The sequence below is a fragment of the Diceros bicornis genome, chromosome 26, assembly GCF_020826845.1.
Source record: "Diceros bicornis minor isolate mBicDic1 chromosome 26, mDicBic1.mat.cur, whole genome shotgun sequence".
NCBI lineage: Eukaryota > Metazoa > Chordata > Mammalia > Perissodactyla > Rhinocerotidae > Diceros > Diceros bicornis.
In genome coordinates, this window is record NC_080765.1 from 5261646 (window position 1) to 5285599 (window position 23954).

At 40.9% G+C, this 23954-nt stretch overlaps 1 protein-coding gene across 1 annotated transcript in view; it reads right to left on the minus strand.

Moving 5' to 3' along the window:
* The window catches only part of AGFG2 (ArfGAP with FG repeats 2), a 34169-nt gene extending 25729 nt beyond the window's left edge, over positions 1-8440 (minus strand). The window contains exon 1 of the mRNA XM_058569143.1: positions 8373-8440. The gene's annotated coding sequence lies outside the window, so the exon portion shown is untranslated. The remainder of the gene's footprint in view (positions 1-8372) is intronic.
* Positions 8441-23954: the final 15514 nt, after the last annotated feature.

Consider the following 23954-nt stretch of genomic DNA (forward strand, 5'->3'; position numbering starts at 1 on the left):
GAATCAGTGTTTCTTCTGGAATGTATGAATCACCATACCCTCTATTACAGAAGGGACCTGATAGAGTTGACTTGCCAGTAGATTCCTGACAGGTTCTTAAGAAACCCGGTGCTCTGTTAGGGCCTCAGGACTGTATCCAGCCTCCCACTGAATTCACTTACTGTTTATACTTTCTTTTTTCAGATGATTTTTTGCATTTTTCCAGGTAGAGATCTTCAATTAATGATAGTTTTAACTTCTTTTTTTCCATTTCTAATTACTTTCTCTTGTCTAATTAAGTTGTTTGAACATCTAGAACTAGTTAAATAATAGTGAATATCTTTTCTCCTTCTGTAAGGGGTCTTAAAGTATTGCCTGTGTCCTCTGAAAGACTATAGGAAGGGCTGGGAGCTGGCAGGTGGGCCATACGCAGAGGGTGTGAGGGGGGCATGCTTATTGCTGGCTGCGGAGTGAGGAGGGAGCACACGCAGTCCAGCAGGCAGTGGAGAGGCACGGCTCCACAGTGACACAGACACCTGTGACCATCTTTAACTAAAGATCTTAAAATTCTTTACTTTAATGGGAGTGTATCTTTATTTCCCCCTAAATCTTGATGTTGACTTTTGGGTGAACACAACTATATTTTAGGGGCCGGCCCAGTGGCGCAGCGGTTAAGTGCACGCACTCCGCTTCGGCGGCCCGGGGTTCGCAGGTTTGGATCCCAGGCGCGCATGGAGGCACTGCTTGTCAAACCATGCTGTGGCAGCGTCCCATATAGAGGAAGATGGGCACGGATGATAGCCCAGGGCCAATCTTCCTCAGCAAAAAGAGGAGAATTGGCATTGGATATTAGCTCAGGGCTGATCTTCCTCACAAACAAAACAAAACCATAAATATATTTTATCATATTAAAGAAGCATCCATCTATTCCCATTTCATCTATTAGTTTTACTGTTTTTTGTTTTCTAACTTAATTTATGATTGTAACTATTAATTTATTTCTTCTGCCTCTCAGGTTGATTTTGTTATTCTTTAATTTCTTGAGTTGGGTGCTTACTTATTTTATTTTGATTTTTTATTAAGGCCAAATACATTTCATACTGTTTCAGCTGTATCTCTTAGATTCCGATATGTTGTGATTTTTATTATTATTTTCTAAATATTCTTCATTTTGATTTGTATTTCTTTATTGATTCAAGAGTTTCTTTTAAAAGAGAACAACAGGGGCCAGCCCCGTGGCTTAGCGGTTAAGTGCACGCGCTCCACTACTGGCGGCCCGGGTTCGGATCCCGGGCGCGCATTGACGCACCGCTTCTCCGGCCATGCTGAGGCCACATCCCACATACAGCAACTAGAAGGATGTGCAACTATGACATACAACTATCTACTGGGGCTTTGGGGGGAAAAAAAAAGGAGGAGGATTGGCAATAGATGTTAGCTCAGAGCTGGTCTTCCTTAGCAAAAAGAGGAGGATTAGCACAGATGTTAGCTCAGGGCTGATCTTCCTCACAAAAATAATAATAATAAAATAAAAGATAACAATAAAAAATATTCAGGTGATAAGGACATTTTTTCCCGAGTTTTAATGTAATGTTTAGTTATATTACCTAATGATCACAGAATGACATATGTATTAGTTCTATTTTTTCCAACTTAATGAAGCTTTCTTTGTAGCCTAATACATAGCCAACTTTTGTGAATTTTCTCTGGGTATTTGAAACTAAGGTATGTTTGATAATATCAGATCTACCATGTTAATTATTCTATTGAAGTCATCCAACTCCTTACTTACTTGTAGAGTTTTTCATTAAATGTAAAGTCCTTCCTTTACCTTGCCACCCCGGACAGAGACTGCCTCATGCAATGGCTTCCCTCTCTAATTGTCATTCACCCCATTTCTTCTGCTTCTCAGAGCCAAACCAGGTCCAGGAAGCTTCTGCCTGCCCCTCTGCCTGCTCATTTCTCCCATCTCAAACACCTGGGACAGGCCCTGAAGTGGCTTTTGCGCCCCATGGTATGCCCTTACCCTTGGGACATGTATTGTGCTGGCTCTTTTTGAGATCTGCCGTAGCAATGACCTTGCTACCCTTCCTTCCACATGCACCTCTGCTAGGCCTCCACTACTTTCGGCAGCGCTTCCACCTGAATTCTGGTTTGAAGATTTAGCTAGTTCATTGTTTCTCTGAGATTGGAATTTGTATTTTTGTTTCTTATTCTCCCCATTGCTCTTGGATGGTTGCAAGAAGGTGTCTTGACATGAGTGCAGCCATGTTTGGCCGCTCCATTGACCTACAGCCACCAGCACAAAAAGAAATATAAAAGCTGCTTTCTGTGTGGTGGGAACTGGCCTTTTCCCGGGAACTGGCCCTTCTCTCACGGAGGGAGTTGCAGGTTGTAACATTTCAAGGCTCTTGGAGCGTCGTAGCACGGGATGGACTGGCCATCTATGCCGGGCTGGGACGATAACCAAAGAGAACAATGCACGTACACAACTACTGGGCTGGGACGTTAGCCAGGGGGCTCAGTGCACGTACGCCACTGATAACCATTTTGTGCATGGGAACACTAAATGCTTGCTCTGCAAACTCTGTAATTGCTTACTCTGAAAATTACTGATGGTATAAAAACTGCTGGAAACTGAGACCCAGAGAGAGTTCCACCTGTGGAAGGGACACCTTGCCCAGGACGTGTGATCCTTGCCCAGCCGCGTCGATTGACAGGACTCTCCCGGCAGTGGGGCGTGGATATTGTGAGTTTTTGATTTGATGTGAAGTAATTGATTTGATATGAAGTAATTGATCTGATGTGTTCTCTTTTCGGTCAACCTGGTGTTTCTCTTTCCGGTTGATTTGTGTCATTTCTCTTCAGCCGATGTGGGTGTTTTCCCTTTCCAGTCGGGCTGATGTTTTTTCCCTCTTAATATTTGACCTATTTGGATCTGTTTGCAGACTATCGCCTTTACTATCCTCTATATAATAAAATATACCTTCAGTCCATTTGTTTGGAGTGGAAAGTGTCTTTTACGTCTCCGATCGAATCCCCGAACCTCTCCTAACATAATTGGCGCTGTGAGCAGGATTCGATTAAGGAGATGCCTTTCCTATTCAAACGAAAGGTAACTGAAGCCAAGGTGGAAGAAATTCCAGGATGGGAGGACCCTCCCTCTTGCACTCTGGCTGGGGAGTGGACTCACAGGTCAGGATTATGTGAAACTTGGGATGTTCGTCTGCGAGATATGAACCATTGGATGTGACCAAAGCTTTGCAGACAGTAGGAAAAAAGAGATAATGTTTCTTTTCTGGCACGGCGAGGTTAATGTTTATTGACTGCTTATCGTCGGGCTATAGAAGATAGGGATAAAATACAAGGGAGAATGTACTCTTGAAAAAAGAAGTTTCAAATTTACAGTCCCGGCTGATGTCACCCAAAATAGAAACTCTTTCCTTGCCGTGAGCCTGGCATTCTAGTTTTATTTGGCCCCTCTTAAGTGACAAATAGTGAGCCTAAATGTGTATCCAATAATAATTTGGCGAGCCAGCCGGGAGGCTCTTTGTCCGTGGCTCGGTGGGCCCGGGCCGGGTGGGATGTCCTGGGAAACAGTCCAGCAGCTGCCTAGGTGATTTGCCCTAGGGACTGCTCCCAGTGCTTTCCATCTGACCTGGCACCGCTGACCCTGGGCACATTTTTCTTATGACAGGGAAACAGGCTCTAGAATTATTTGTTTGTTTGCCTATTTGTTTGTTTTTGCTTACACCAAGAACTCCCTTCCCCTCCATCTGGAGTCCTGTCTCTTTAAGAGGCAGGGCTATCCCTACTGGAATGGGAATAATTGTAGGACTTTTACCCAGAATCTGTTAGATGCATCTATCTGTTCTGTTTGGGATCCCATTTAACTGTCTGTTCTGTGTGTTTGTAATTTTGAAGGGGGGAAGTTCCATCTGTCCCCAAGGAGAGCCTCTGGGCCACTTCTTGGCTAAATGGGCTATATTCAGCTAGGAGCCCATATCCAAGAAGAAGATAGTTTTTTTCTTGTAACACCACATTGCCACAATATTCCATAGACTCCAGAGAGAAAAAGTGACCAAAATGGGGCAATTTCAATTTACCAAAACTGATGTATTTGCTTATGAAATTGGAAAAAGCCAACTAAAAAGTTAAACCACTAGTGGGAAGCCTATTTTAATCTTTTGAGGTTTTTAAACAAAATCAAAAATACTGTATTGCCTCTTTAAGAGAAAATAATTAAGCAATTAAACATGCCAGTAGCCTAAGCTGAATCTGCTGCTCCCCTCCCCTCTCTTGCTGAGCTTCCCCACTTCAACTCCCCCGGAATTCCTAATCTGAAATTAAACAAGTGAAAATAAATAAACTTTTGAAATAATTTGAAATTGGGATGGCTATTCTGGAGAATCTGATGAGTTCACCTTAAGGGTCGCCCTTAAAAGAGAGGATTCAAAACCTCTCACGATGAAATGCAATCTTTAATTAATACACAGAGACTTCTAAAAGACAAAGTTATTTCAAAAACAGCTTCCAAAATCTTTTTGGTAACTTGAAGCTTTAGAGTTTTGCTAAATTAAGTTGATAAAAATTTATTGAGTCTCTGGGTCGTTTCCACATAAGATAAAACATTAAAAATTGGTTACTAAGCATAGAATTGTCTGCCTTTGGTTTCTTAGAGAAACTGACAAATACTTACATTTATTGATAAACATGTTCTATGCATGTTGAGGAATTTTCTATGAGAAAGTACACATTTCTGGAAAGTCTGTATACAAAAAAAGCAAAAGGTATGTTGTCCATAAAGAAGGTATAAAGAATAGAGATATTTATGTTTGTTTTGTTAAGAAAAATAAATTTGTCCTAAAGTACTAAGAAAAGAAAAAAGGCGTAGGACAAATTCTAAATGTAAAAAAATAAGTGACAGAAGGTTTGTAAAAGTAAAGCCCTGAGGAGTTTTACACATGATCAAGTTGGCTAAAGTAAGCTGATAAAAGATTAAAATTTGGCTTTCTCTCTTATAAAGGTAATTTTCTTAAACTTTTAGTCTGCTCTTTATATAGAAATTAAAAGGTGTTCTTTTGCGTAAGTCTATGTAAAAGACAAAACACCTATGTTTTGTTAAAATAATTTCCTATGTTCAAAAGGACTGAAGTCTCTCCCTTAAGGTTTTTGTTTTTGTTTTTTGACTGTTTTAACTCTCTGTTTGCCTTTAACTGTTTCTGTTGTCAACTTGATTAAATAAATAACTAGGCATTGTTTCCTATTTGACCAAGTGTTTTAAAATCTTTTGATATTTTTGATAAACTTCTGCCAAAATTAAAGTTTTTTTAACTTAAAAAGAAATTACAAAAAGACATATGATTATGATGCTAAAATACAATACTGTATTTCATGTTGATGCTCACAGTTCTTTAATTTCTACAGAACAAAAGTATAACTCTTATGCTGATCAGCTGGTGCAAAGTCATGCAACACACAACCCAGGCTTAGCACAATGAATCCACGAAAAGAGTGGACACTTGGGAGAATAAACTTCATACAGGTGGGCACAACAAAGGGGAATCCTTGTCACCCATGATGATATTGCCACTGCAGTACAACAATGTCAGTTATGCCAACAGTTAAATAAACGGGGAGTTCCACACCCCTACCAAGGTCATATCCAAAAGGGATTATTTCCCGCCCATACATGGCAAATAGATTCTATTGGACCATTGCCAAATTCTTGTGGATATACTTATGCCTGCACTGCTGTTGATACATATTCTGGTTATGTATTGGCTATACCAACTAAAGTGGCCACTCAACAGAGTGCCATAAAATTATTAGATATAATCAAGTTATATTATGGAACACCAAGGCAAATTCAGAGTGACAACGGTTCCCACTTTACAGGTAAGTTGATTCAAACCTATACCAAGGAAAATTATATAGAATGGATTTATCATATACCTTATTACCCCCAAGCTGCAGGCCTCATAGAACGAATGAACGGATTGCTTAAACAACAATTGAGGAAACTTGGTCATGGCTCATTAAAGGGGTGGCACAACCATCTAAGTACTGCTCTAAATGTGTTAAATAACAGGCCACTAGGCCCTAATGAGACTCCTCTGTCAAGGTTGTTACCAGCAAAGATTACAGAAGTGGCAGCCGCCACCCATGAGCTTATGACCTTAACCTATTGGCCCCTGACTCAGTCTGCTAAACCGCCTTTTCGTGCCACGGCCGAAGCGGCTGGATTGGATTTATCTACTGTTCATTCTATTCAATTGCCCCCTAAGAAGCAGTCTATAGTCCCTACTGGGATAGGGATACAATTTCCCAAATATACCTTTGGTTTGTTAAAAGGACGCTCTGGACTGGCAGCAAAAGGTATTGATGTACTGAGAGGAGTTATTGATCCAGATTACCAGGGAGAAATAAAATTTATATTATATAATGGTAGTGACACAGTACTAACTGTAGAGTCTGGGGAACAAATGGGACAATTATTGGTGCTTCCCCTCTTGACTCCAAATGTGTCACAAGGACAACCTCCAAATAAATTAACTAAAAGAAAAATGCAAGGATTTGGATCTACAGATGGATGGAAACCTAGAGCAAAAGTGTGGGTGACACATCCACCCAATGCGGCTCCCCGTGCCGCAGAAGTAGTGGCCCAAGGGCCCACTGCAACACTCATAGTAATGTATCCAGGAAATGAACAATTATATCATGTTCCTAAAAATTCTGTTTCTTTGCGTGAATAGATATTCCTGCTGTGTTTACTATGCTGTGCTGCATTTCCATGTCTGCTGCAAACCTACGCACCAACTAATGCCTCTGTAGGACAACCTTTGACCCTCTACAGTTAGACCAACTGCTCTACACCAGTGGGACCTATAACCTGGACTATGAATGGCCAAGAAATTTGGTCTCAGAAACAACAAGCAACTTCGCAATATAAGATAATTTCTCTATTACCCTGCCTTCTGCTACCCTCTGTGATGGGGGCTGATCTGGACTTCTGCAAGCTAATTTGTTATGCCTAAGTGTTACCTTATCTAATGTTATCTTTGATGCTGTGCATGATTTGCAAGATCAAGTTAATAACATTTCATATTCTAAGGGGTTATTTGATTGGTTACCTTGGGGTTTGGGTCCTTTATTACGAGATAGTTTTATAATTATTGTAGTCATTGGATTTTGGATTATTGGATGTGCCTTATGTACTTGTGTACGAAGTTCATTGTCTGTGCGTATGGTGTCTTATGGTTAATGGAGACGGCCACGGCCGAATATGTCTTGACATGAGTGCAGCCATGTTTGGCCGCTCCATTGACCTACAGCCACCAGCACAAAAAGAAATATAAAAGCTGCTTTCTGTGTGGTGGGAACTGGCCTTTTCCCGGGAACTGGCCCTTCTCTCACGGAGGGAGTTGCAGGTTGTAACATTTCAAGGCTCTTGGAGCGTCGTAGCACGGGATGGACTGGCCATCTATGCCGGGCTGGGACGATAACCAAAGAGAACAATGCACGTACACAACTACTGGGCTGGGACGTTAGCCAGGGGGCTCAGTGCACGTACGCCACTGATAACCATTTTGTGCATGGGAACACTAAATGCTTGCTCTGCAAACTCTGTAATTGCTTACTCTGAAAATTACTGATGGTATAAAAACTGCTGGAAACTGAGACCCAGAGAGAGTTCCACCTGTGGAAGGGACACCTTGCCCAGGACGTGTGATCCTTGCCCAGCCGCGTCGATTGACAGGACTCTCCCGGCAGTGGGGCGTGGATATTGTGAGTTTTTGATTTGATGTGAAGTAATTGATTTGATATGAAGTAATTGATCTGATGTGTTCTCTTTTCGGTCAACCTGGTGTTTCTCTTTCCGGTTGATTTGTGTCATTTCTCTTCAGCCGATGTGGGTGTTTTCCCTTTCCAGTCGGGCTGATGTTTTTTCCCTCTTAATATTTGACCTATTTGGATCTGTTTGCAGACTATCGCCTTTACTATCCTCTATATAATAAAATATACCTTCAGTCCATTTGTTTGGAGTGGAAAGTGTCTTTTACGTCTCCGATCGAATCCCCGAACCTCTCCTAACAGAAGGTAAAGGGGAAATGTTGCTTTTATGCTACCATCTTCAAAATGGAACTTTCCATGGGCTTTTAATATAATAATGCTGAGCCAGTCCATGTCTGAGTGATACCATCATACCACATAGAACCATCTGTAAATCTGGCTAGAGTCTTTTTGCCCTTGTTTTATTAATCATAGGAGACGCTCTCCCATGCAGCCGTGGGTTCATGTTGAGGATGAGGAGCAATGGACGAGTGAAAGCGTACTTGACGGGGGAGGGGAGAAAGGTCTAATGATGTGAACAACGTGTTCAAGTAACTTACTTAGGCCTTTAGGATCTGGAGTCTACTTGATAATGGAAAGCTTCTGGGTTGTCCAATTTTGAGGCGAGATAGATTAAACAATGCTCAGTTCAGGTCTCATGGTAACTTTTCATCCCAGATATTTACACCAGACTTCAGGAGCAAGCTAGGAGATGTTTCCTGAAAGGAGAATAGTTATCTGCTGAATGTGGTCTTGCTTCAAAACCCCAGGGGGCCCCACTGTGGCTCTGTTGAGCATGCCAAAGGTTCGGTGGGCTAGACACCTCCAGCACCACAGGGTTGCCAAAGCCATAAGGGCATCTTGTTCTGCAGCCTGGACTAGTTTCAAAACTTCCTTTTTCTTCTTCTCCTCACTTAAATGGATATATTTTCAGGCCAACCAGTAAGTGAGTCAAAGAAGGACTCCTAAGCAGGGTTGTTCTATGCATGTTGGCTGTGGGCCCTTCGACACCCATAGATTCTTCTAAGGAAGTCGACTGGTCTTCCCATAGCCCCCACTGAGTGGGCATCCCACTGAAGCAATAGAATTTTGTACTACAATTTCCTGGTCGTAGCTGATTGGAGGGTGGGAAGACCCATGGTCCTAAAACGGGCAAATCATACCATGGCCCGTGGCCTTTAAAGTTTTCTGATGTAAAGAGACAAGCAAGGAGACTTCAGCTTCTGCCTATGATGGAATAATAGGGACTACATTCACCCTTCCATGTTAAATGACTTAAAAATGGACAAAATATACAAAACAATTGTTTTCAGACACTGGACAATGGGCAGCACAGGACAGTGATCCCTGAGAAAAGAGAAAAGAATGATGTCAGTTCTACCATTGCCCCAGCTTGCTGCCTGGAAAAAGTTCCCAGTCTGCAGTAAAAGGAGGGAACCCACGCAGATCCCACTGGGTACCTTGAGTTGGAGACAGAGCAGAGGTCAAGAGAGCTCAAGTTTACCAGGAAACGTATTGGAGGGAGAGCTGTCCAGAGACAGAGAAAGAGCTCCTAAGACCTTCAGAGGGTTCCTCTCGAGTATTCAGCTGAGTACTTATCATCACATGTGCATGCAGAAACAACTCAAGGCTTGGATAATGAACTACCAGAAAGGAATAGGTGAAACAATTTCTGGAAATCACAAAAGTCTGGGAATAGTTCACCCTCCTAACAGCTAGAATGGGGAAACCTCATAATACACAGGACATTAAGAGTACTCCGAGGGCCAGCCCCGTGGCTTAGCGGTTAAGTACGCACGCTCCGCTACTGGCGGCCCGGGTTCGGATCCTGGGCCCACACCGACGCACCACTTCTCTGGCCATGCTGAGGCCGCGTCCCACATACAGCAACTAGAACAGTGTGCAACTATGACATACAACTATCTACTGGGCCTTTGGGGGAAAAAAAGGAGGAGGATTTGCAATAGATGTTAGCTCAGAGCCGGTCTTCCTCAGCAAAAACAGGAGGATTAGCACAGATGTTAGCTCAGGGCTGATCTTCCTCACACACACACACACAAAAGAGTACTCTGAAAGGTATTGCCTCAGTAGTAGAGCCAAATTAGCCCATTCTGAAGGCTACTTTGGTCCTCATTGACAAAACTTTGCTAAAAAATCACAAAATATTTCCAAATAGCTTAGCTGCATCCTAACAGAGAGGTAAAACATATTTAAAGGAATACAAAGAAATCCAGCACTGAAATGTAAAATTCACAATGTCTGGCATCCAATAAAAAAATATCAGAGATGCAAAGAGGCAGGAGAACATGACCCATGGTGAGGTGAGAAAATCAAACAATAGAAACAGACCCAGAAATGACACAGATGATAAAATTAGTAGACAAGGACATCAAAACAGCTATTAAAAGTATACTTCATGGGTTACCTTATACAGCTATTAAAAGTATACTTCATGGGTTACCTTATACAGCTATTAAAAATATACTTCATGGGTTACCTTATACAGCTATTAAAAATATACTTCATGGGTTACCTTATACTTGAAGGTAGAGGGAAGCATGAGCATGATAAGAAGAGATAAAGGAGATGTTAAAAAGGCCCACATCTAAGTTCTAAAAATGAAAACGATAGTCTGAGATGAAAAGTACAGTGGATGGGATTAACAACAGATTAGACACTACAGAAGAAAAGATTATGAACTGAAGACATACCAATAGAAACTATGGAAAATGAAATACAGGGAGAAAAAAGACTGAAAAAAAATCCCACAAACAGAATATCAGTAAGCTTTGGACCACAACTGCAAGTGGTCCCCTCAGGAATTGGTGGCAGCAGGTACTTTTGGAAGTGGGGTAAATGCGGACACAAGAAGATTAATTGAAACTTTAGAAAGACATTAGCCTCAACAACAAAAAGAAGAACCACTCAATTAAAAGATGGGCAAAAGACTTGAATAGACATTTCTCCAAAGAAGATATACAAATGGCCAAAAAGCACATGAAAAGATGTTCAATATCATTAATCATTAGGGAAATGCAGATCAAAACCACTTCACACCCACTAGGATGGCTATCATTTTTCAAAAAAAAGAAAAAGAAAAATGACAGTTGTTAGTGAGGATGGGGAGAAATTGGAACCCTTGTACATTGCTGATGGGGATGTAAAATGGTGCAGCCACTGTGGAAAACAGTTTGGCATTTCCTCAAAAAGGTAAATACAGAATTAACATATGACTCAGCAGTTCCACTCCTAGGTATATACAGTACCCAAAAGAATTGAAAACAGGTACTCAAGCAAATGCTTGTACACAAATGTTCATAGTAGCATTTTTCACAATAGCCAAAAGGTGAAACAACACAAATGTCCATCAATGGATGAATGGATAAAGAAAATTGTGGTATAAACGTAGCACAATGGGATATTGTTCAGCCGTAAAAAGCAATGAAGTGCTGATATATGCTACAATGTGGAGGAATCTCGAAAACAGTACGCTAAGTAAAAGAATGCAGATACAAAAGGTCACATGTGGTATGATTCCATTTATATGAAATATCCAGAATAGGTAAATCCACAGACACAGAAGCATATTAGTGGTTGCCAGGGCTGGCGGAGAGGGGAATGAGGAGTGACTGCTTAATGTCTATGGCACTTTCTTTGAGGGTCATGAAAATGCTTTAGAACTAGATAGAGGTGGTGGGTGTACTGAACTGTATACTTTAAAATGGTTAGTTTTATGTTATGTGAATTTCACCTCAATTTTAAAAAAGGCATTAGCCCACTAGATTCCCCTCCTATAACCCACAGGTGGGTGACTGTCCCTTCTCCACCAAGAAAGAAGACTAGAAGTTTATTCCTGAAGAAGGTAAAATAGAGGTTTTCTGGACTGTGGGACACAAGCCCAGTTGAGGGTGAGGGTACCTTGTTGAAAATATGGGGATTTAAAGAAAGCTAGTGTACCAAACGTTGAGACCCACCTCAGCTCCCAGAATGCTGGTAGCTTATCCTCCAGGCAGAAGCTTAGAACTATTTTTCCTGAAATACGACTAGCCCAAGAGTACAGACTTAAAGACACTGACTTTGGAGTTTCTCCATGGAAATGGCTCAGCTGGATCACCCTATAGTGAACCTCACAGGTGAGAAGTTCCACCCAGGCACACAGGGCTGCCAATCAACTTTTAGTACTCCCTCTAGTGTCTAGCTAAGGATCACGAGTATTTCTGAGGAAAACCTCTTATATGAAAGGTATCAATTAAAAAGAGAAAAAAAAAAACTTGAGAGCAACTGGAAAGAAGCAGATACGATGCAGAGAGAAAATTTTACAAAACAACCCACCATAATTAATATTCTTGAAAAGATAAGATAATACTTTTGTGAAACAAAAATAGGATGCTCTTTAAAAAAGCATATTCAGAGAACAAGAAAGAAACCCTGGAAATTAAAAATATGAAGAAATATGAGAAGAGAAAAAATGGAGGGAAAAGTATCACTGAAAAAAATTAAGAAAGTTTCCCAGAATGGAAGGGCGTGAGTTTCTAGATGTAAAGGATCTATCAAGTGTCCCAGCACAATTGAGAAAAACTGAGAACTTCACCAAGGCACATCCTTGTGAAATTTAGAAGAGTAGAGATAAAAAAAAAACAAACTTCCATATAAGTTTCTAAGGGTACAAAGAAATGATCCAAATTAGAATTTATAATAGCAACTCTGAAAGCTAGAAGGCAAAGGAGCAAAGAAATAAAAATTCTGTAGGGAAATAATTTCCAAGCTGCAATTTCATACACAGCCAACCTATGATTATGAATTACTCTAGAATAAGGACATTGTCATTAATTCAAGGTTCAGATGCAAATGACAGAAAACCCAAAACAATAGTTACAATTTTCTTTCTCTCTCACATAAAAATCCAGGTCACTAGAATGGCTCTGTTCCATGAAAGTCACAGCAACCCAGGTTCATTCCAGCCCCCACTCTGTGATGCTCAGGGTATGGCCCTCATCCTCATGGTCCAGGATGGTAGCATCTGCATACCAGACACCAGATGGAGGAAGGGATGATGAAGAAGGAGCAAGGGGCATTTGCCAGCTATCTCTTCAGGAAGTTTCTCAGAAGCTGCCAAGGAACACTTCTGCTTACATGCCCTTGGTTAGAATTTGGTCAAATGGCCACACCTAGCTGCAAGGGAGGCTGGAAAATGTAGAAATATAAACTTCTTTTTGGGTGATTGTGTACCCAGCTAAAAACTCTATTACTATGGAAAAACAGAATACAGATATGAATGGAATAAATAGCAGTCCCTGCTACACAGTCTTGAACGTTTTCTGAGCACTCTTTCTCAGGAAGCCACTGGTGGAGTATACTACCAAAGTGAAGGGATGAAGCAAGAAAAAGGAAGACTTGGGGTCCGTGAATGAGAGTATCCAACACTAGACAGATAAAGGGAATCCCTAGGGTATTGGTGAAAGGAGATTCCAAGATGAAAGCTGACCTGCAGGCCTAGATGGCAGTCAGTGCAGAGTGGAGAAGATGAGAAGGTTCTAGGAGGGATTTCTTGAAGAAGATGAAACTGATAGAAGACCTAATAGTTTACCTTCACCTGGCAGGCACAGCGATATACCTTCACTTCTGCGACAGTCTACTCCATATATTTGAGCATAATGAGAAGACATTTATACATCAGGGGTTCAATTAGGAATAAATACCTAGAAAACTAGGCAAACAAAAAGACAAGAAAATTATTAACTCCAGGGAAAACAAATGGAAAAGTAATAACATTATAACATATGGCTGAATTGTGAATAGCATTTACATAGTTATAAAAATATAACCCTAAATATCTTTCTAACTAAAATGACAAATATATATTCAGAGGATGGTGACATGGGAAGTGTGTGAGTATGTGACTGGGAAGTGAAGAGAGCTAGATCTCATTGTCCACAGTGGTAAGTCAATAGATACTGGCTAAAACTGAAAAAATCAAGAATTCAAAATATAACCATATTATTTGGAAATATGTAGATAAATACCAAATACCAAAATAATCAGCTACAAGAACTGAAAAAGTGCTTGCTTCTGAGGAGCTGGAAATGCAGAAGGGTTGAAACGGGTCTTCTATTTTTTTTTTCTAACAAGCCTTTGGAAGTATTTAACTCTTTAAATTATGTATATGTCAAACTTTATTAAAAATTTTAAAAAAGAAAAAGTAATCATATTCTCTTGGGCTTTTTGGGTGAGAAATGTGGAATCAGCTGGACAGAGACAAACACTAACAGCAGTGGTAGACAGTGGCTAAGCCATATAAACAATCTGGGATAGAAGAAAGTCCACAAATTCCTATTCCTGGCATTTTCCTGGCCCCAGAACTTCCTTGGGTTTCAATCTCCACGAAGCCTGAGCCCACTATGGCCTCAGGTCTAGGAGGTTTGGTCTCTCTCATTCTCTCATCTATTTGTTTCTCTTACTTGAGCTTCATTGAGTGAACTTTTGTTTCTTGCAGTGAAAAAAGTCCTGCTAAAATAGAGGTATGGGTTGCTTCCAAAACTCCTTATTAGTTGGAAGGGTATAAAATGTAGCAAATTGCCCTTCATCTCCTTCCCCTCCCCTTCACTTTGAAGGAAATATTCTATTATACTTTATTCCAATGACCTCCTAAGAACTTCACTGATGTGGCAGGCCCTTGTATTTCTGCAAGTTTTACCTCACATCCCCATTATATTCATGTCTCAACAAGACATCAAAGATACTTGCTACTTGCTAATGTCCAAGACAAATCAGCACAGTATCATCAATGTAGCACATTAGGGTGACATTCATGGAGGAGTAAATTAGTGTGATCAACCACCCCTGTTTGCCAGGGACTCAGGGGTTTCCTGGGATGCAGAACTTTCAGACAGTTCCAGGCAAACCCAGTAACTGGTCAACCTAGGTAAAGCAGACTAGGTCCATGTGAAGATACGCTGCTACACCTGCCAGCTGAAGACAAATAGCTTCTGATGGTGTGGGTAAAGAGAAACAGAAAAAAATACTTTTATCGTATATCGAGTACCCATCTAATTAAGCTTGAGGTAGCCCTCCTTTATTTTTCAAGTCCTGTCAATCTTTGGTACCAACCAGCCTGGAGAACTGAATGGTGTTGCAGCCGCCTTCCTCCAAGGTTCCCATCCTCCTATTCAGGGAGCTCTGGGTCTTTAACTGACGCAGGGGTGGTTATGGCCAGAGGGCATATGACTACGAAGTGTGCTGGCTTGAGTTACATCTTTGTTCGTTAAACTAAGGCATTATTAAGCAGAACCCAGGCCTGCCCATCTGTTCTGTTCCTGCCAACACTTCAAGCAGAAGCCAAAACCTCAACTCGGTACGTTAGGCCGTTTCTTGCACCAAAATTACCACGCCTACTTGGCTTTTGCTTTTTTGTGGCCACAACTAGGAGTGACATTCAAAATATTTAGCAGCTGGTTACCACATGGCCACCAGCCAATTAGAATAGACACTGACTTTAGCACTAAGATTCCAGGAGGCCAACAGCTGTGCTGGGTGTTAACTCTTTAGTTGTGGGATGAGAGGGAGGTCTGGTGGCCTAGAGGCAGGTAGATGGGCATGGGGCATCAGGAGACTAGGCAGCAATTTATCAACTGAGAGGAAAACATTTCAGTATTTCAACAAGCAGTATGGCCACAGGCAGAATATCAGCCTGGTCTCAGCAAAGAACAGAGACTGGATGGTCTACCTACTTTGCTTTTAACACCTTCCCCATCTTGAGTCTAACCACCTAGTTTCCTGCTTTCCCAATGTTATGAGTAATTTCATTTTGGTTAACCACCCTCCTTCCATTTTCTTGGCTGGGACAACTCTTCCCATGCCTCCCCACCCCCTTTCCCTGCAACAAAGAGCCTTTGCTAATTAGTGTTTCATCTGTGGTGAGTTTTTCTGAAGAAGATGAGGTGTGAGTGGGGGAAGCAGCTGTTAGCAAGTCATTGGTGATGTACTGTCATTCCCTTCTCCTTCAATCTTGGCATTTATTTGTCTACAATGTGCCAGGAGCCATCAGGCTCTTCAGTGTCAGCTCCACAAAGTATTATGAGCCAAACTGTGTGCAGGAAGAGAAGGAAAATGGGGGGCAGAGGAGGGGACAGAGACAGAGACAGAGAGAAATAAAGGGAGGGAGGAGGGGGGAAGGAAATAAAGTAATAATCTACCCTCCTTTATATATTCCTCTTCCTTGGTTATGAACCCATGGGATTCAAGTTCACATAGTCACTCCTGCAACAACTCCCTAGAAAATTCCTACAATTCATTTTGCCTGCAATTCCTCTTTTCCCTGCTCGGATTCTGCACATCATCCTTGGTGTCGCGGTGTTTCCTAACTCCCAAGACCAGATGTTCCTCGTTAGGAGGTGACTCATCACATTTGCTTGGCAATCGTGAATGCAGTAGAAATGATTTGGAGGGGCCCAGGAGACCAGGGAGCTCCATCCCCTCAAGATGTTGCTATTCCAACTGCCAGGATTTCAGTCTTTGATAATCAAGACCTTAATTTTAACCATAGAAAACCAGCACAGTTGTGAACTTAGTTAATGCTGTAATTTGGCAATTTACAGTATCCTTTTTATTATAAAATATTTGGCAGAAAAATTTTGTGATAACATTTGGAAATATACAAAGAATACATATTATGCATAAAAATAAACGAACACTGGTAAACTCGCCACTCAAGTTAAGAAGTAGAATACGATCAATATTCACTCTAGGGAAACCACTCTAATTTTCAGTGGTTTCCAATCACTGGCTAATAGTAACAGGTGTCTCCTGTTGCAGGGCCACAGAGTGGCCTTGAACATTTTTATCTGATTCTACCCAGGTTCTTGGGACTAAAATTTGTTCCTTCTTAATGTAAATCACCTAATGCTGTGAAAAATGTCCATTTAACCCTACAGTTTTTATACTTCTTACTCCCTTAGAATGTCTCTCAAGCAGTGGTTCTCAAACTTTGATGTACTTTAGGATCATCTGGGGAGATTTGAAAAATCCTAATGCCCTGGCCCTGCCCCAGAACAATTAAATCAGAATCTCTACGGATGCAACCCATGTACCTATGCTTTTTAAAGTACTTCAAGCAAGAAAAAAGAGGGAAGACTCAAATTACTGAAATTAGGAATGAAAGAGGGGCATTTTTGCCAACCTAACAGAAATAAAAAGGATTATAAGGCAATATTTTTAACAGTTCTATGCCAAAAAACTAGATAACTTATACGAAACATACAAATTCCTAGAAACACATAAATATGGAAACTGATTCAAGAAAAAAATACAAAATCTGAATAGACCTGTAACAAGAGATTGAATTACAAAACAAACTACACAGGAAGAAACGACCAGGCCCATATGTTTTCACTGGTGAATTCTACCAACATTTAAAGAAGAATTAATACCAGTTCTTCATAGACTCTTGCAAAGACTAAAATAGGAGGGAACACTTCTCAACTCATTCTATGAGGCCAGTATTACTCTGATACCAAAACCAGATGAAGACATCAAAGAAAAGAAAACTAGACCAATATGAATATGGACACAAAAATTGTCAACAATATATGAGCAAACTGAATCCAGAAACATATAAAAAGGATTATACACCATAGCTAAGTGGGATTTATCTCCAGAATGCTAGATAAGTTTAACATCCAAAAATCAATTAATGATCATATGGTTTTCGGTTTTTATCCTACTGATATCAGGATAAAATAGGATAAAAACCGAAAACCATATGATCATCTCAATAGATGTGGAAAAAGTATTTTATAAAATCCAACACCCCTTCATGATACAAACACTCAACAAATTAGGATTGAGGGAACTTTCCCAATCTGATAAAGGGAATCTACAAAAAACCTACAGCTAAGATTACACTCAATGGTGAAAGACTGAATGCTTTCCCCCTAAGATCAGCAACAAGACAAGGATGCCTCTCTCACTACTTCTATTCAACATTGTACTGGAGGTCTAGCCAGGGCGATTAGGCAAGAAAATTAAATAGATTGGAAAGGAAGAAGTAAAATTATCTCTATTCACAGATGACATGATCTTGTATATAGACAATCCCTAGGAACCCACTAAAAAACTATCAAAACTAATAAATGAGCTCAGCAAGGTCGCAAGATACAAGACCAACAGACAAAAATCAATTGTATTTCTGTATACTAGTGATGAACAATCTGAAATTGAAATTAAGATAATTCAATTTACAATAGCATCAAAAAGAATAAAATACTTAGGAATAAATTTAACAAAAGAAGTGCAAAATGTACACTCTGAAAACTACAAAGCACTGTTGAAAGAATTTAAGAGTGAAATAAGTGGAAAGATATCCTCTATTCATGGGTTAGAAGACTTAATATTGTTAAGATGGCAGTACTTTCCAAATTGATCTACAGATTTGATGCAATTCCTAACAAAATCCCAGGTGGCTTCTTTGCAGAAATTGACAATCTGATCCTAAAATTCATACAGAAATTCAAGGGACTCTGAAGAGCCAAAACAATGTTGGAAAAGAAGAACAAAGTTGGAGGACTCACACTTTATGATTTCAAAATTTATGACAAAGCTACAGTAAGCAATACAGTGTGGTACTGGCGTAAGGATAAACATATAAATCAATGGACTAGAACTGGAAGCCCAGAAATAAACGCTTATATTTATGGTAAATTGAGTTTTGACAAGGGTGTCCAGAAAACTAAATGGAGAAAGAATAGTCTTTTCAACAAACATTAATGGGACAACTGGATAACTACATGCAAAAGAATGAAGTTGGACTCCTACCTCATACTGTATACAAAAATTAATTCAAAATGGAATAAAGACCTAAATGTAAGAGCTAAAACTATAAAACCCTTAGAAGGGAATATAGGCATAAATCTTTGTGACCTTGTATTTGGCAAAGGTTTCTTAGATATAGCACCAAAAGCATAAGCAACCAAAGAAAAAATAAATAAATTGGACTTCATCAAAATTAAAAACTTTTGTGTTCCAAAGAACATTGTCAAAAGACAAAAAGACAACACACAGACTGGGAAAATATTTTTGCAAATCATATGTCTGATAAAGGATTCATATCTAGAATATATAAAGAACTGTTACAACTCAATGATCAAAAGACAACCAAATTAAAAATGGACAAAGGATCTGAATAGACATTTCTCTAATGAAGATATACAAATGGTCAATAAGCACATGAAAAGTTGCTCAACATCATTAATCATTATGGAAATGCAAATCAAAACTACAAATCAATGAGATACTCCTTCACACTCAGTAGGATGGCTATAATAAAAAAGATGAAAAATAAGAAGTATTGGTGAGGATGCAGAGAAATTGGAACCCTTACACACTGCTGGTGGGAATGTAAAATGGTGCAGCTGCTTTGGAAAATGGTCTGGCAGTTACTCAGGGCTCAGCCATTCTACTTCTAGTTATATACCCACGAGAACTGAAAGTATATGTCCACACAAAAAACTTGTACATGAATGTTCATAGCAGCATTATGCATAACAGTCAAAAAGAAAAATTCAAATGTCCATCGACTGATGAATGAGTAAACAAAATGTGATATAGTCATACAATGGAATATTATTTGACAATAAAAAGGAATGAGGAACTGATGCATGCTACAACATGGATGACACTCGAAAACATTATGCTAAGTGAAGGAAGCCAGACACAAAAAAGACCACATATTGTATGATTTCATTTATATGAAATGTCAGAATAGACCAATCTATAGAAACAGAAAGTAAATTAGTGGTTGTCTAGGACTGGGAGGGGATGGGGGCTCTGGAGTGACAGCTAAAGAGTATGGGGTTTCTTTTGGGGATTAAAAACCCCTTTGGCAGCTTCCGGTTTGCAGGTTCAGATCCTGGGCGCGCACCGACACACCGCTTGTCAAGCCATGCTGTGGCGGCGTCCCATATAAAGTAGAGGAAGATGGGCATGGATGTTAGCCCAGGGCCAGTCCTCCTCAGCAAAAAGAGGAGGATTGGCATTGGATGTTAGCTCAGGGCTAATCTTCCTCACACAAAATAATAAACAAACAAACAAATAAATAAATAAATAAACTATTTAAAAAAATGCTCTAAAACCAATTGTGGTGATGGTTGTGCAGCTCTACGAATGCACTAAAAACCATTGAAACGTATACTTTGAGTGAGTGAATTGTATAGTATGTGAATTATATCTCAATACAGCTGTTACAAAAAAAGACCAAGGCTGCTTTATTTTAGCAGTTGGGAGCAGTGTAAGTGCAAGGCATCCTGAAGATTTGCAGCCTGCCTCAGACAGGAGGCCAAGATGGGGAAGGCTGAGCTGGGGCAGCAATGGAGGTGCTAAATCAACGGCAGGTGGTGATTTGATGCAGATGGGGACTGGGGAAAGAGAAAGGTCCAGTATGACTCTCCCTCGCTCTCCATGTTCAGTTAGTTATGGAGTGCTGCTGACTCCTAACAGATCTCCCTGTTGCCTATCTCTCCCCCTGCTGTAGAATGAATTTTGCATGCCCCTAAAATTCATGAGTTGAAATCCTAACCCCAGCGTGATGTATTGGGAGGTGGGGCCTTTGGGAGGAGAGCCCTCATGAATGTGATAGTGCACTTATAAAAGAACCCGCAGAGAGCTCCCTTGCCCCTTCTGCCACGTGAGGACACAGTGAGAAGACGGCTGTCTATGAACCATGAAGCGGTCCTCACTAGACACCGAATCTGCTGGCACCTTGATCTTGGACTTCTCAGCCTCCAGAACTGTGAGAAATAAATTTCTGTTGTTTATAAGCCCTCCAGTCTGTGGTATTCTGTTATAGCATTGTGAATGGACTAAGATACACTCCCCATTCAATCTATTTTCTAAACACCACCATAGTTTCCTTCCTAAAACTCGGATCTAATTGTGTCACTTTCTTTCTCAAAATCTTTCAAAGAATCTGACCAGTTTATCTTACACAGCTCTCCCACAAATCCCTCTCCCCCACCGTGTGTGCGCACCCACATACCCGGTTCATTACAGCAACAGCGAACATTGTGTCTTCTTTGATCTTGACACATTCTGCCTTTCCTCACCCTGTTCTCTCAAGTTGGAATGTCCTTCCACCTCCACATCTACAACAAGGGTTGAAATTATCTCCATTTTTCAAGGTCTGATTATAATTCCACCATCTTCTGTAACCTTTCTTTTTCTTTTACTTCCCCCTCTTGCTGCACACAGTCTGGGAGAGGAGATAAATGAGACAATTGAGTTCTGTATTAAATGTGGTAATACTCTGGCTGGTGTGTACATAGTGTCCTAGGAAGACAGGGGAGGAAGGTAGAAACTTCAGTCAGTCAAAAGATTGAAAATTCCACACTCAAGCTGAATTCTCAGTCCGAGGGCTTGGAACTCGGTGAGGAGGCATTGGTTTCATCCTAATGGATGCCTTTCCACTAATCTGCTCTTTTCTTAAGAGCAGGGGCTATGTTTTTAATTTCTGTACCTACGGCACCTAGTTGGGGTCCTCCCTCGCCAGAAGTGGCGACAATAAGTCTTTACAGAAGACTGAATGATTGAGAACTCACCTTGGAGGAGGAGCAGGAAGTACTTCCTAGACGATGTAACACATGAGTCAAATCCTGGAATGTGGTGGAGAGGAGCCTGGAGGAAGGGGGCTCCAAGTAGAGGAGACATGAGCAATAGCATGGAGGTATGAGAAACCCGGCCCCCTCGGGGAGCTGGAAGGAGGTCAGCAGCGCTGAACCAGAGATTTTGGAAGAGAGGGCAGAGAGAGAAAGCTGAAAAGGGCCAGATCATGAGGGCTGTGAATGCTGTGTTGATGACTTTGAAATTGATGCAAAAAGCAGTGGGGAGCTACTCAAGGATTTTATGAGAGAAGATTGGATGGGTGTGAGTGATGTTAAGAGACTGAATCTAAATCCATAGATTCCAACCTATTGGGAGGACTCTCCCTTCTTAAAATTTCAATTTAATTTGGTTCTGAAAAATAGGCAATACAGTCACACCATTCAAAATCCAAAAATTGCTAAGGGTGTATTGTGAAAAATCTCTCTCCTTAGCCCTAATTTCCAGACTGTGTGGTCCAGAGCTCCACCCCTAGCTCTCTTCTCTGGGGAAAACCAAATGTACCAGAGCCTCCATGACTGTCATGGGCGTGTATACAACTTGTAGCCCATGGCTTTTGCAACTTGATTTTTTCATTCCATATCAGTCCCGAAAGAGCGTCTTCATTCTTTTTCATGGCTGTCTAGTATTCTGTTGTGTGGATATTCCATAATTTATTTACAGTTTGCACATGTATAAGTATATCTGTGGCACTGATTTTAGGGAAATCTCTTTAACACCAAAAAGTTTTGCTGATCCCCATGAAGATAATTGTGCTGCCTGTTGATGGAAAAAATACATATTACAAAAGACTGCTCTGAATATAGGAACAATTTTAGGTAAATTTGTACTTTAACATGTTATATAAATTTGAAACTATATATGTGTATATGAGACACATCATTTATCCAGTCCATAGACAATACTCAGTATACATATGGATCCAGACACCCCCTCTACACTAACTGTGTGTTTCCCCCTGGGTCCCTGCCCCTCATTACAGGACTTAGTCTCTGGGTGGTTTTCGGGCGGAAAGCAGAGGCGGGAATACAGAAAGGTGCCCAGGCTTTTGATGTCCTTCACTGGCACGATCACACCAGGGGAGCAGCAGGTTTGGGAGAGGGACAGGCACACAATTTGGGCATGTTGAGTGTACTGTGTCTCTAGAACATGTATGTTGGATTTTAAGCTCTGCCGCATTGTACCAATATCCCACCCTAAACCTTAGGACTTGAAATGTCCTAATCAAGCCTGAGGGATTTGTTGGGACAGTGTTGAGGGCGTTTGGAGGAGAGGTCAGACAGCCTGGACCACTGTATCAAGTTTCTTGAGCCCATTCTCAGAAGCCAGAGAAGGTCCAACTTCTCCACAGTCAGGGCAGTTAAACTCTCTGATATCCAGACATTAGTTAAATATCTTTTGAGTGCCCCAGCAGTGCCAAACCCTGTGTCAGAGCCTTAGTATTGGGGTGCCCACAGACTAGTGGGAGATACACAGAGAAACATGTAATTAAATATCACGTAATGCACAATGGTTGTGGTGGTCTTAAAATACGTCCACATATTCTATGATGCTCCTCCCTCCAAAAAGTGGAATCTAATTTCCTTCCCCTTGAATGAGTGCAAGGCTTGGGGAATCCCTCCCAACAAATAGAATGTGATGGAAAAAATGGCATGTGACTTCTGAGGATAGGTCATAAAAGATATTGTGCTTCCACCTTGCTCTCTCTTGGGGAAGCCAGCTGCCGTATCATGGAGCCATCCAAGCAGCCTGTGGAGAGGCCCACACAGCGAAGATCTGAGACCTGTTCCAACAGCCAGCACCAATTTGCTTGCCATGGGCATGAGCCATCTAGGAAATCGATTTCCAGCCTCAGTCAAGCCTGCAGGTGACTTCAGCCCTCCAGCCTTCTAGTCTTCCAGCTGAGTCCCCAAACATTGTGGTGCAGAAACAAGCCAATCTCGCCATGTCCTGAATTCCTGATCCACAGACACTGTGAGATAATAAATGATAACTGTTGTTTTAAACCACTGTGTTTGGCAATAAATTGTTATGCAGCAATAGCTAACTAATACAGCAGTGGCAGGCGAACACAGAACACCAAGGGAACACAAAGAATGGGTAATTAGTTCAATAAGGAAGGTCTAGGAGGCTTTCTGAAGGAAGGGAAATTTAGAGTCTTGAAGGGTGCATTAAGAATTGCCCAGAACGATCAGAAAGGTATTCCAGGCATAGGGAGGGAACAGGAGAGAGGCTTAAAATAGCATGGAGTATGGGATTGAGTTACATATATAACTTACTCCCTTTGAGTAGGGTCCCAAATGAATGGGCTTGATACCCAGTTCTGCTCTCGAATAACTATATTTGTTACAAGTTTCCTATCGGCAAATATTCTTAGCATGCGATGGGGTGTCTGAACTTTTCAAGCTGTTGACCTTTCATAAAAAGATTTTCAGAAGTTCAAGAGTCTCAGACTACACACAGTTTAACATAACTTTTTTACCATTGGAATACTC